At 36.7% G+C, this 14213-nt stretch overlaps 1 protein-coding gene across 2 annotated transcripts in view; it reads left to right on the top strand.

The window, feature by feature from the left end:
- CNTNAP2 (contactin associated protein 2) overlaps positions 1 to 14213 on the top strand; it is a 1148794-nt gene that overhangs the window by 242867 nt on the left and 891714 nt on the right. The gene's annotated exons all lie outside the window — the stretch shown is intronic.

The raw sequence follows: 14213 nt of genomic DNA, 5'->3' as shown, positions 1-14213 counted from the left end.
ATATTGGCGAGGAGCAGCCATTGAACTGGAAGCTCCAGAGCTGAAAGAATATTTTTCCTGTACCAGCTAAAAAGAGACAGAGTGCTGAGTTAAGACCAGTTTCAAGAGGGTTGGTTTAAGATGTAAGCAAAACAGGCCTGCAATGGTATATTGATGGAATTGGCCTTTAGGAAGACACTTGTGACACTTTGGGGCCTGACCTGAGCTTGGCTCTGCAGAAACAGCACCATGAAAACCTAAGATTACATGTATGTTGCTGGGCACAGAAACTTTCCACAGTTCTGGAACGTGGACAGATGCTGAGGCCTCATCTTCATCAAATCTGAGCAGGCTCTCCATCCTTATCAATGAAAACAAGACCTAAATGTGCAGGCTGAGCTGAAGAGACAGGTATTTTCTGTCAGCCTGCCTGGAGAAGCAGGAGATGAGGTCTCCAGTGCATCCCTGCAAGTAGGTCTAGACACTGCCTGAAGTGTTTTCTCCAGGTTACTGACTACCCTGAGAGCAAATAAGCATAGAAAAAAGCTCCTTGTTTACATCCCCCAGTAGAAGGTCGACCTGTTCCCCAGCTGCATATCTTGCTCTAGCTACTCTGCTTTTGCTTCCCTGCACAACTGCTGTGAGGAAAGTCATGCAGAACAGGGTGGCCATGGCATGGAGAATGGGGTTCCTGAGGACTTGTTCTTCCCTTCTGCCTTGCATCCCCTTTACCAGGACAGTGGTGCAACATTGCCTTCTGATCAAAACTATTGTCGGGGGACAGTGGCAGAGAGAGGTCTGAAGTAAGCCATATGTGTAGGGTCACACTTGTTTATTTAGGTGGAGTGGTTTTGGTTTTGACAGCCTGGGGTGCACGGGCAGGTGTTGTCCTGGGGGAACCATCCTGCCACCTATTCGGGAGAGCCTGGGCTACTGTGGAAGGATGAGCCAGTACTGAAATTAAACTTTTGACCCCTGGGAACCTGGCACAGCTGGGACATGGGAACATATCTTGGCAAGTGGGTACGGCTTTCACTCCAGTTAAACCTTCCAAGTGAGGCTTGGGGGTTTTGTAGGCCATAAACTGACTTTTCACACTGGTGAGGTTTCTCTGCTGTGATTAATAGCAAGCAGTGTTATTTTTTTTTTTCCGTTATTTTAGCACAGTTAAAATTTCGTGCAAGAAATACCTCACATAATGGTCTGTGCCTTGAAAGTCTGACCCCACTATTTGCCTTAATTTCATTATCCTCTAGTGACACCCACAGTGCTTCTCTACTTTTCATGAATTTAGTTCTGGTTTGCGCAATAATGGCTGATGACCCAGTCAGGAAGTCCTCACAAGCACCAACACCAGCTGGTGTGTTCATGATCTTTGTCCTCTTGCTCCTGACTTGACATCTTGAGGGTAAACCACTCAGATCTCTTTAAACACTTGCGTGATTTAAGGAGGCCTTTGGGTTTGCCACCTTTACACTACACAAATTACAGGAATGTAAATGCAATTATATCAGTAGATATATTTTTGTCTCATACTACGCTGCATTATGCTGCCAAAGAAGTAGAAGAGTATCTAAATGTAAATGGTAAACTTCAACACCATTCACTGAAACTGATCTTTGTTAATTACTTTGTTATTGGTGGTTTTGGTTGGTTTTGACATGATGTGATCTCACATTGCTGTGTAGTTCTATTCTTGGGGTGGGAGCAGGGGAAGAATTTAACGAGATACTTATTTAAAACTGGACTTTTGCTTTTTGACTAGCTGAATTCGTATTTTCCTCTGAATTATAGGTTGAAAAATACAGTAATGAATGATGCTGACATATTTGGCAAGATGATCAGCTGGTACAGATACCACAATGGTATGAATCACAGGCTATAATAAAGAATTACTTATGTATTATGCCCTTCATTAATATTTCAGGATTCAGACAGTAAAGGGAGCAATTTATCTCAGTATAAGTTAGAATACTGTTTAATAAGATTTTGTGAGGAGACAAGATTAATGTTAATACGGTTTTTTCATTGACAGGAAAATAGTGTTAACATTAGTAACTCGCTGTTTCTGTTAAAAGGACAGCATTTGTTTCACAGCTATCCACAACAACAAAGTTAAACTGAAAAAAACCATGGAGTATAAACAAGGTCAAACCTATAAAAAAGTAAGACATTAATCTGTTTTCTTAGGCTAAAATCTTATTAGAATGAATATTCTTACAAATTAGAATGAAGGTGACGAAGACTATAAAACTATTCAAGCAGAATAATTCAACTTTAGTGTCTCTCCATTCCAGGAAGTGGCTGGGGTTTTTTTGTTTGGTTTTTTTTGTGTTTGGTTTTTTTTCCGTACTCTAAAAAACTGAATTTGAAACTCAGCTAATTAAGCTTCAAGGTTTCTATTTTTTGCGTTCTCCTTGGTTGTGAAAATAATACATAAAGCTTCATTTCACATCTCAATTTTTAAGGCATAAATGAGCTTGATGCAGGGTTTTTTGAAGATACATTGAGCAAAGACTATATTCAAGAAAACAATACATTTACTGTGCCAGGGTAAATGTTTCCCCTTCAGAATATTTTTAGCTTCATTAAGATGGCACATAGATATGAATGTGGCATATTTGGTTCCTCTGAGATTCCTCATACACAACTAAGGATTTTTCTAGGTTATAGCAATATATATGCTGATGCTAATATGGCACTGTTGTAGTTGCACTGATAATATTTTAATGAAGACACAAATAAGATTTTTATCGATTCAAGAAACTACCTTATCTAAATCCACTTCATATAGTGTACTCTATAAATACGCACAAGAGCAGTTGTGTGTGTAATTACTGTTATGCATATATTATGATTAAAATATGCTATATATGAAAGTTTATGTGCAAATACTTCAATACTCTGAATTTTTGATATATCCCAGAGCATGATGGCATATTGAGGCACCGCCTTTCATGTATATTTAAAACAAACATTTTGTTCAGTATCAGGATCCATAAATTTTGTGTCAGTCCATACAAACAGCATGTCCAAGGCAAAGCTGTGGCACAACAAGAACCTTCATGATCTATAACTTCCCAATCGAAATTGTTCTGTGTTCACATGCAAACAATACATTTTTCACATCACTGACAGCCCTGTTGAATTTCCTGACTACCAGTCTCTATGGTTTTCCTGTCTATGTGAATATTTGATTAACCATGGGTGGAAGAGCAACTAAAACTGCAGAAATAGAAGAGCAAATAACGCATAAACGGATGGTAGCTAAGCATCCTGTCTAAATTTGCCAGAGAAGGGACTTGCATTTTTTATTTTCACTTCTCTTATGTGTAGTGTATTTTTCTAGAAATTCCTAGATTTAAATGCAAAAATAATTATTTCATATGAAGAGCAAAGTGTGTCTAAAACAGTGAGAGGAAATGTCTCAGTGTTTTTGTGGTTTTGGTCTTACTCATTTTGAATAAACAATTAAAAATATCAGAACATGTATGCACAGTTGTGAAAGTAAATGTTGGATACAAATAAGCACATAATATCAATTTTCTTCCACTGTAAATGTTCAGCTCTCCTCAAACTCTGTTATAAGTTTATCTAAGACAGACTCTTCCCTGTAGCCGACATAATTGTTAAATATCACCTTTGACTGATTCTCTGGTAGAAAATGTTTGATCAGTGTTTCATGCAACTCTGTCTACAAAGACTTGGCCTGATATTTGTACATCTGCACCATTGCCTGTTACATGACCCAGAACAGAAAACACTCATTGCTGCACAGCTGGAATGTTCAGCTTAAAAATACTTTTGTAGTTTGTTATCTATGCATAATCTAAGAATTTGGATTTGCTGATATGAGTGTTGAAGTCGAGGGTTGTAGCTGCAGCTCATTCTTTGATTGGAGTATGTCCATTTTAAGTTAGGGGTGTCCAATGTGAAATACTGGGTTCAAACTGCTAACTGCATGCAATACATGTGTATGTATGTATGTGCACACACACACATATATTCTTTTCCCTTCACAAGGGCTGCAGAGCTTATTGGGCTGGTCTTTTAATCATGATGCATGCAGTCTAATGCAGAGAAGTATAGTTTTGTGAGTATTGTTGCTGTGCTCTGTGATGAAGCAAACAAGGGTTAAAATATTTCCGAGTATTCAGGTTTCTTGCTGTTTTGTTAATAGATGCTGTAGACACTGATTCCCTTTATGGGTTTATACTTACATTTAAAGGAGAATGTATCAGTCCCTTGGAGTCTGTTGTTTCTGCACATGGAAATAGTGTGTACTTACGGATCCCAATGAACAGTCTATTTTTGAATAAATTATTTATTTTCTGTGCAGAGAATCTGAAGAGGGTTGCAACGGTGTTTGGGAAATGTGCGTTCTGTGGTAAGGAAGAGTATCAGATGGCTTGCTTCTACATGTCTTCTGAGTTTTGCGAAGTCCAATTTTAGCTTCTCTAAGATTGAATCAAATCTCCTGAAAAATTCTAATCGTGGCTGTCAGATTGATGTTTGCTTGAACCAAACACCAGCAATAAACATAGCCTGCAAGATTTATTCAAGGAATAAAGCATAACATTTACACAGAAAGAGGGCAGCATTAGAGTGAAGAGAAATGATCAGAGCTGAACTTTGGCAAGAAGTACAAATTTCTAAGTATGAATGCCCTGGTCAAATAGATTAGTTTCCAGAACAGTTAATTCCTCATGAACGAGAAGGTCATACAGAGAGCGTATGTGGGACTGTTTTGAGTTCGATTCATATTAATGTATTAAACAAAAATGCCAGATTGCATTATACCAAACATTCTTTAAGGCAATAATTGCTTGAGTGATAAAAAATATTTTAGAAGTAGAAACCTAAAGCCAAGGTACTTCAAAATCTGGCAAGGGATTATCGCTGCAGGAAGAGTAATTTCTTTGACTGAACTGGAGGTCCATGATTCAGGAAACCTGATTTTTCAAAGTACTCCTTGGACTTAGGGTGATTATCCTTGGGTAAATTTCTTCTACTGTTTTAGCTGTGTGAAATGGGAATGACAGTAAGGCTTATTTTTATTGTGTGCACAACTTTAATTAGTTTTTTTGGTGTTCAAAAACCTCTCAGCAGTTATTTTGGTTTTCTGTTTTTGGGGGTTCTTTAATGGTCAGCATTGTTCTACAGAGCAGGTAGTGTTTTCATCTTGCAGATCTGTACTGAGGATTGTAATTTATGCTCCACATGAAATGGCTTTGCTATAGATATGATCCTTGTCTCACATGAAATGGCTTTGTTGTAAGTATGACACAGTGACAGTAGCGTGAGCCAGTCAGCTTGCCAGATTGCTAGTAGCTGGTAATAAACATTTAGAAAAATGAAGCATCATTAAAGGAAATCAGCTTTTTCATGTAGCTGCTGCATATTTATAGACACTCTGCTTTCATGAATTAATTAGTCTCTGGTTGGGGGAAGCACACTGTGTCTCCACCTCTTGGCATCTTTCCATTCTGTTTCTTCTTTTCCTACCTTCTACTGTACCAGCATCCACAAGATAAAATGAATAATTTTAAAACCACTTGATATAATCCAAAGTGATTGTAATACAACTTTAACGTAGGTATTCCTCAGCACAGCAGAAGACCATTGCCTTCTGACAGTCTTCTACTCTAGTAATATTATGTGTTAATTAAAGAACAAGCATTATGCAGGCTGTGTCATCCAGGCAAAAAAAGGGTTGTTTTGGTTTTTGTTTCACCTCACTGTTTTGGGCAGAATTGACTGCTGCTCTGTGATTATATAATGAGATACTAGTCTGAGCAGCCAGACTGATGTTATAATACATTAAATTAGTTATTTACTGCTGTGATTTTAATATCATTCCAAACCCTTTTAAGACACTTGCCTAGATGAAAGTTGGCATTGAGAGTCTTCTTTAAATTAATATGTCAGTCATAGATTTATAGTTGTCAAAACCTTGAGTTTTCTTATTTGGTGCCAGAAAACATAACTTTCTGCTTTTTCAAAGGGTTACTAATGGCCACAGTTTAAGAAATACTTAGATATTATTTAAGAGTGGTTTTTATTTTAAAAATTTCCTACTTTGCCCAGTCATCTGCCAGTTGTGTACCTTTATGCATAAAAAACATTGCAAAATAGGTTAGATGAACTCATTTTAGTGAAGGTGAATGCTTCTGAGGTAATGATCATGGTTAATTCACAATAGTAGACACTACAGGCTTTTTTTTCTTAAGGCATCCAAAATCTGAATTCCTAGAATTGAATTAATTATATAAAATATAACGATGATGAAAAAAGTTAAAATTGTAATTTGGAAGAGGCTTTCTGCATTAGCCAGAGATTACAGGAAAGCAGAAGGGAATACATTTGACCTTAGCATGTAAATCAAAACATTTGCGATTAATTTGCCAGGCAAAAAAATAATGGTAAAATGTAACTGAACTGTTGTTCAGAATCAGGTGCTCTTGGGTGTCATTCCCCCACATTTTTCCAAAAGATTATTGAGTCTAGGACATTCCTCAAGTAAATCAGAGTAGCCACAAGAAAAGTTTTTAATGGGTGTTAGCCATTGATGCGAGTTTGATCAAAGAGATGAGATCAGATGAGAATCAAGCTGGATTTCCAAGGGAGGTAACACTCCAATAAACAGCAAATGCGTTGCAGTAGCACTGTATAATACAAGTTAGTGGATGTCTCTCTAATGCACTTGTGCTCAAATATCAATACAAATTACTGATATAACAATTGCATGTCTTAAGTAACACTGGTGGAAAATAGGTCCAGCTGCTGTTGGTTGTAATGGTTATATTAGCAGCATTTTCTAGGTGTCACTCAGTGCATGCTGACATTGTTTAAAGTTGTTGGGCATCCAGCAATACTGCGAGATAGGTAGAAGCGTGCACATGTATCTCTGCAGCCTGACTCAGTATGTTTTACTTTTTAGATAGTCTCATAGTAGCTGTATTTGAAGTTTCATGGTATGCAGTAAAAAACAAAGGTCACCTTTTTAGAGTTCATATTCTAAATTAAAGAAGCAGAGCATAATGCATAATGAGATTTTTATTTTTTTTTCTCTGGACAGAAGAGCGAAGCATGTGAATGGCAGTTCCTAATAACAATTTAATGCTTTTATTGCCGCCAGATTAATAATCAGTTATGTCAGCCTTTTCAGTAAATTAACATTCACTTGATAATTTTAACATTACAAATTTACATTACACTGAACTTTTATATTACAATTTTAACATTGAGATTGTTTATTAAAACAAGATTAGTAATTTTAATAGAACAGCAGCAACAACAAATCTGAAATCACTTTGATGATAAGAAAATGAGCATCGCATCAAGAAAGGCATATTTCTCACAGCTACATCACAGATTGGTATGGAACAGAAGGTTTTGTGCAGTGCCCTGACCATTAGGCAGTGCAAATTATGCTCTGTTCCTGGGTTGACAAAGAACAGCTTAATTTAAAACAGACCTCTCTGTTCTGTGTTCCAGGTAGCTGGAGTAGGACTGGAGCTGTAACTGGACAGTAAATGCCTTTTCTGTGAAGTAATATTGTAGTGCACAGAGGTTCTTGGGCACAGTCCTATGGTGATGTGATGTTTCTGCAAATCACGAAGCAGATTCTTAAAATGAACTTGTCCTTGATGATCATTTGGTATGTTTATAGACTAGATTTTAGCTACTCTTAAGCTGTCTAACAAATGTCTTCTCTTGTGCACTCACGTTTTCACCTACCCATGGCATTATTATGGTACCCTAATAAAACATTAGGAGTCTGCAGTTTATTCCAGGAGGGATTTGGCTCTTATTTTCACCTCTTACTGCCAATCAGCTGCCTTGCATTGAAAGTTAATTAGATTATCCTCTAGGTCTTTTCCCATCCTCCACTGAGGGTGTATAAATTCAAGGAGTCAGGTTTGCTAAGGGACTGTACTTGATAGACTGACATGGCAAATCTTAGAAACAAAACACTTCAGAGGTATTTCCTGGAAAAAGTCAAATTAATTTTGTTTTTTCGTTTGGTTCTGATTTCTGTTTCCAAGAGAACTTTTCTCTGAAATGTGGCTAAAACAATGACAAGTATGGTTCCACCATTGTGTATAGTTCATATTAAGCATGCATATTTTATGAGTAGGAACGGAGTCTGACACCTAAATTGAAAATTTACTTCCTTTTGGTTAATGTAAGATCATCAGATCTACAAGACACTTTTGCAGATACCTGTGCAACCTGCTTATCTTCATTAATGATGTGTAGTTATACAATGAAATTATATGCTCATGTGGAACAATTTATAGGTTTTATTGTGAAGCTTACTGGAAAGCACTATTCAGCTATTATCTCCTTCTTGCCTTCCTTGCCTGTGTTTTGTTAAGCAGTAAAATCTTACTTCCCCCCAAAAAGGCGATGGATATGAATCATATACAAAGAAGAAACTTCAGGCAGTAAGACCTTGTCATTTCTGCAAGTCATATTTCTCACTACAAGTGCCATTTAAATGTGTCATTAGCAATCATTATTGCAGGATGACACAAGTTTAAGGGTAAAAAGCTGCCTCTTCGTAAATTTCAAAACAGCCTAGTTAAATTAATACTCCCTCCCTGTATAAAGGCATTTAAGTAGGTTTGACCACTGCTTAAATTAGGTTAGACATTGAGTCATTGGTGTGTTGCCTAAATGAAGAGTGATCTACATTAATATGTGTTAGAAGCTTGTCTGGGCTTAAAAGATTTGATTAAAACTGTTGCAACTTTTATTCTGAACACAAGGACTTAGAATCAGAAAACAATTATTCATTAAAGACTGATACTGAATCTTCCTCTTCTCCTCAACACTTCTGAACTGTTCCTTTAAGTTACATTTTTTAAGTAATAAACTAGTCCATAGTGCATGCTTGTGCAGTCATCCTCCTGCTTTCATTGCTCTGTTATTTCTTCTGGTAGTTTTTAGATGTTTTAATGTCCTCTTATTTTCCAGATGCCTTTAATTTCCGTTTTCAGTTTTAGCCATTCATTACCAGACATTTTGATTTTTGATCGCTCTCTTCTGTGCATCCCTGCAACTCCTTGGTGTTTTAGTCACATTTTCTTTGTTTCCTTTTGGCAGTTAGGAATTACCTACTATACAGAAAGTAGAGAAACTTCTAACAGAATAATATTTTCAGATATTTTTAAGCGTTTCTTATGTTTTACGCATAACACTTCAGAATTTTTGAGAAATGAAGTACTGTTGTTTGGAAAAGTTGTATCATTTTATCTTTTTTTTTTTTCTTTAGTTATGAAGGCCATGGCAAAAATATACAGAATTTCAGTGGGAAAGACATTTTCCATCAGAGAAAAGCTGCACTTGTTTTAAAAAATATATGGAAGGAACTAAATGGAATAGGAGAAGAGTCTTATTTGGCCCACTTCTTTTGCAAAGCATATTTAAGAGATGATGTTAAAAATCTTACTTTTTTCCCTCTGTTTTCCTCTATGTACTGTTTCCTTAATTTGTTCTCTTCTTTGCAGGCATTGAAAATGAAAGGGAATTTTCTGTCTATACTGTGTATTACAAGGTTACTTTTCATCTTTAAAATATACTCTGGAGGAATACTTCTTTTGTACTTATTTTACTTCTTGTGTTTTGCTGAGTCACTTGGAAATAGAACAACATGCAGGAAAAATGCAGATTTAGGAAAGTGTATGGATTTATTGCCAAGTTTACCTCTGCATCTGGAATGTGTTACCTTATGTAGCTTTGACACCTGAGTGTCCTGATTTAGGTCTAGCTTTGTGCTGTTCATTGATACCAAATGCTAGTTGGGAAAGACTTTTCCGCTTTTCTTCTCCTTGTCCTCCCCAACTCCAAGCAATACGAAGCCAACAGTGGCGTCCTGATGTAAGGTACTGTTGAGAACCTTTTTCAGATACTGCAGGTATCTAGAAGGACTTGCGGTATTCACTTGTGATCTTCTTATGTTTGTTCTTTTGTATGCCCTTTGAATATGAGCTGGATACATTTTAATAAAGGTGAACTGGCTGCTTTGGAGCTTCAAGTGCAAGAGGGACCAGGGTTCCTCCCCGAGGAGTGTGGAGTGGATGCAGCCACTGCAGATGGTGCTGTAATACTCACATTGGAGCTGTGGGAAGTCACTGTCATTTCTAAAGATCAGTGAATTGAGAGTAATTGAACATGAGGTCTATAATTTCTTTCAGTTATCCAGAGGCTGTTGAGATCAGTTAAAATATTTTCACTGATTTCCATGAAATTTGAAATAAGTTATGTAAGAAGGCTGTCTGGCCCTTTAATGAAGCAACCTAATGATCCAATTTTTTTTTTTTTTTCTTGCAGAAAGAGCTACCAACTTGGATTTTGTAATAAAAGATAGTTTAAAAGACCTGGGATTTCCTATTTAGTTTTTCCCTGTTTCTTTTTTTCCTTTTTCCTTCAAAACAAGCTAATTTTTATTTCTGTGCTGTGCACGTTTGCATTCCAGAGCAAACAAAAGACAAAAGATAGAAGGCAAAAGCTCAAGACATCCAATCTTGTGGATGTCATGAATAAGGCACACATAGATGCTGCCTCTTCTGTTTCTCTGAAGCCTTTGAAAACAACAAACAGCTCTCTGGGCTATATTTTCCTATCTGTAGCTGGGCAGGAACTTCTCACCTGTCACATGCCGAAGACAGCAACAGAATAAACTGGTGAACTTTTCCTGCCAGTAACTGAGAACCAGAGCAAAGGCCAATAGCTACAAACTTATGACATACTGAAGGGAGAGGATCTATGAAGAAATAAATTACTTCACTGCAATATGCTTGTGTGGAACAGCTGTTCAACACACTGTGAAGTAACAGTGATTGATGCTTCACTCACAGGCTGCCTGTTTTAAAGGTTTTTTGTTTTGTTTTGTTTTGTTTTGTTTTTTTTAATCTCAGCTGCTTGAGGTAGGCAGTATGTTATAATCTCATTAAAGTATACCTTTAATTGTTTTTTTTAATGGATATTGAGCTTTGAAATCAGGGTGTTAGGCTGTAAAGCTTATGCATTTATAGATATTTGTAATTTAAAGGTATGGCTTTCCCATTTAAAAGGTTTAGTTTCTGTGCTCAGAAAAGTGTTTGCATATAATTTAAGATCATTAATCCTTTTTTATGAAAAGTTTTATTTTGCTTTAAGGAAATCAATACTTCAGCAAATTTGACTTTTTTTTTTTTCATTAGTTCTCTGGATTTTACAGTCAGTAAAAACTAGTTATTTAATTTTTTATAACAGTCTGTGTTCATGAAAAAAAAAAAAAGGTGTCTAGTAGGTAGGGAAACAACCTTTCTCACAGGAGAAATTCTTCTGGTATTCACAGTAGAAGTACATGAATTGGGAGAAAAGATGACTGTGAAGTCTGCAAAATTCCTGCACATGCTGTACTAACACTTGTATTGGAATAGTTTCTGCCATTGCATTATTTCCTTTGAGCTTCACAGGTGATGGCATCAATGGAGGCATTAGTGTAGAAGCCAACAATTCTATGTGTTGCCAGACCTTGCAAGGTGCCTTTGAAAAATGCCTTTGAAATGCATTTTTTGGCCAAATTGCCCGAGTTTTCTCCCTCAACTCCACGCAGCATGTTATCTAGCCATAAAAGAGGGGGAAATTGTTCCAAATTGTTTAATAAAGTAAGGTACAAACATGTTTGTTAGATGTTTTAATTATTTTTCCATAAGTAAGTTGTATCAAAATGTATCAGAAGCGAGACTGGCCACTGAACGTGTTATTCCAAGCAGTACTTTAAACTTGAAGTTGAATTGCGATTTTTACTCACTAAGATTCATGTAAGTGATGCATTTCAATGCATATACAAATAAATATTTCCTTTCTTCAAGGCTGTGTTGCCAAGATAGCTTACTTAGGATGCAAATCATCTGGTTATATTTATTTAAAGATAACTGATACCAGCAGCATGATCGGAAGAATCTAAGGACAAATGCAAAGCTCTACGTATCACGTTTCCTTTCCAAGGAGACAGTATCTTCCCATCTCCCATCTTTTTATCCAATTAGTATTATATTTACTCTGCAATATGCTTGCAAAAATAGGAAGGTAAAAGTATTTTTGGCACTGAAGCTTTTCAACTGTATGACTACAAATTGGAAATCTTTGAAAGTCATCTGTTTTCTGTGAACTTAAATGATTTGATCTGCAAATGTCACTAGGAGGTTCTGATGGAATTTTGGCTTCCATTTCTTTATAAAATAGGTCTGACATTAGGATTCTTGCTTCTCTCTGTCTTCATTTTCGCAGTATGAATTAACAGAGCAGGTATGCTATAGTTACTAGTCATTCCTTTTCAGAAATTCCTGCAAATATATGCTTAATAGTGGATAATATGATCAGGAGTCAGACTCTAAGACAGTTCTGGTGAGGAAGTAATTTTGGTCCAGTTTGTGGTCTATTATATGTTTTCTATGTTAATGGGATTTTCTAGCAAATATTGATATTTTTCATTTCCACAAGTGAGAAATTTTTATGCAGTACTTACTATGGTAGCACTAGTGTGTACTTTTTGTGATTTGTTTTTAAGCATAGCTCTTAAGAATTACAACAGATTTGTAAATGAAACAGAGTTTGAAGATCTGTTCATCTTCCAGGCCTTTACTTCAAAACAAAATGAATCAAACAAACAAAATAATCCCATTAAATTCTGGTAGGACTTCTCTAAAATTAAAACAATTGAGGATAATTTTACTGTAAGTGTGTCACATTATATGTAGCTTTGGATCTTGTTTAGTTTCTCAAGGTATGACGGCTTCTTTAAAATAAACTTGTATAAACATGTTTGATACAGGAGGTTTAGGAACAAATTTGAAAACTTTTTTGGTAACTGCTGTTAAACATCCTAGTCAAAGTCTTTGGTGTAAAATAATTTTTAAAATAAAAGTAAAACGGGACAGAGCACTTTTTGAGGACAACAAACTTTGAATGCATAAAGAGACACACAGGTGTAGGACGTTTGTTTTGGTTCTGCTGTTAACTCAGCTGATTTCAAGGGTGAAGAATTAAGCATGTGTTGTGATCAGGTTGGGCCTGCAGTGGGAATTAGGAAAACAAGCTAGAAAATAATTATTCTGTGATAGCATCTTCAGTGTGGCTTGCAAATGGCTGTGGGAGGAACCAGAGGATGAGTGAGTACCTCTTGTACTCCCTCCTGTAAGGATGAGCTTCTGGAGGAGCAAATGAGAAAATGCCTTTGCACGGAGTTGAGTGGCTGCCAGCACTAGAGTGGATGGGCATGAAATGAGAGAGGAAACTCTCCTCTTATATTTCTGTACTTCTGGGCACTATGCGCCTCAGCATTAACAGCAATTTGAAAAGATGCCTTTCCCTCCCCAAAGTGACAGTATTCAGTGAATTGCTATTGCTTTTTCTCTGTGCAAAGTATAAAGGCTATTGAATAAGTGGAAAATCAAATAGTTATTTTCCAAAAATGTTCAGGAACAGAATTTATACACACTTCATACAGTGAGCTACAAATGCAATCTGTCACTGGTGGAGTGTTTTCCAGTTAAATTCTTTAGGCCCCTTAATGTCTGTCAAGAGCTTTTGCAGTAGCAATGGGATGTCAAGGAGGTCTAATCAGGAACATCATAGATCGTAAAGAAAATCTTAGAAAAGGAAGAGAATGGGTATTTGTTCTGAAATTACAAAAGTATTCTGCTAAGACAGTTGCCACTGTTCTGTCAATTGTTGTGTGTCACGACAACAACTACAAATGAAAACTCAAATGTATACATAAAAGAGAAATGCCTGAATTTTTTTTTTCTTTTGCGTCCAAAATAGTTCTATTTTAAATAGGAAAATGGAAAAGAAATAGTGTATGCTTCTGTTCAATTGCTTGAATGAGTATTTTATAGAAATTTATTTTTGTTCACTGGGGAAAACTGGTAAAGTGTTAAATTTAGGATCATAGAATCATAGAATGTACTGATTTGGAAGGGCCCCACAAGGATCATCAAGTCCAACTCCTGTTCCTGCCTATGATAACCGCACAGTTCACACCATGAGTCTGAGGGCGTTGTCCAGTCTCTTCTTGAACACTGTCAGGCTTGGGGCCGTGACACCTCCCTGGGGAGCCTGTTCCAGTGCTCCACCACCCTCTGGGGGAAGAACCTTTTCCTCATGTCCAACCTAAACCTCCCCTGGCACATCTTCCTGACATTCCCTTGAGTTCTGTCACTGGTCACCAGAGAGAA

Source organism: Patagioenas fasciata, chromosome 2 (assembly GCF_037038585.1).
Source record: "Patagioenas fasciata isolate bPatFas1 chromosome 2, bPatFas1.hap1, whole genome shotgun sequence".
Classification (NCBI taxonomy): Eukaryota; Metazoa; Chordata; class Aves; order Columbiformes; family Columbidae; genus Patagioenas; species Patagioenas fasciata.
This window is presented reverse-complemented; position numbering and strand designations above follow the sequence as displayed.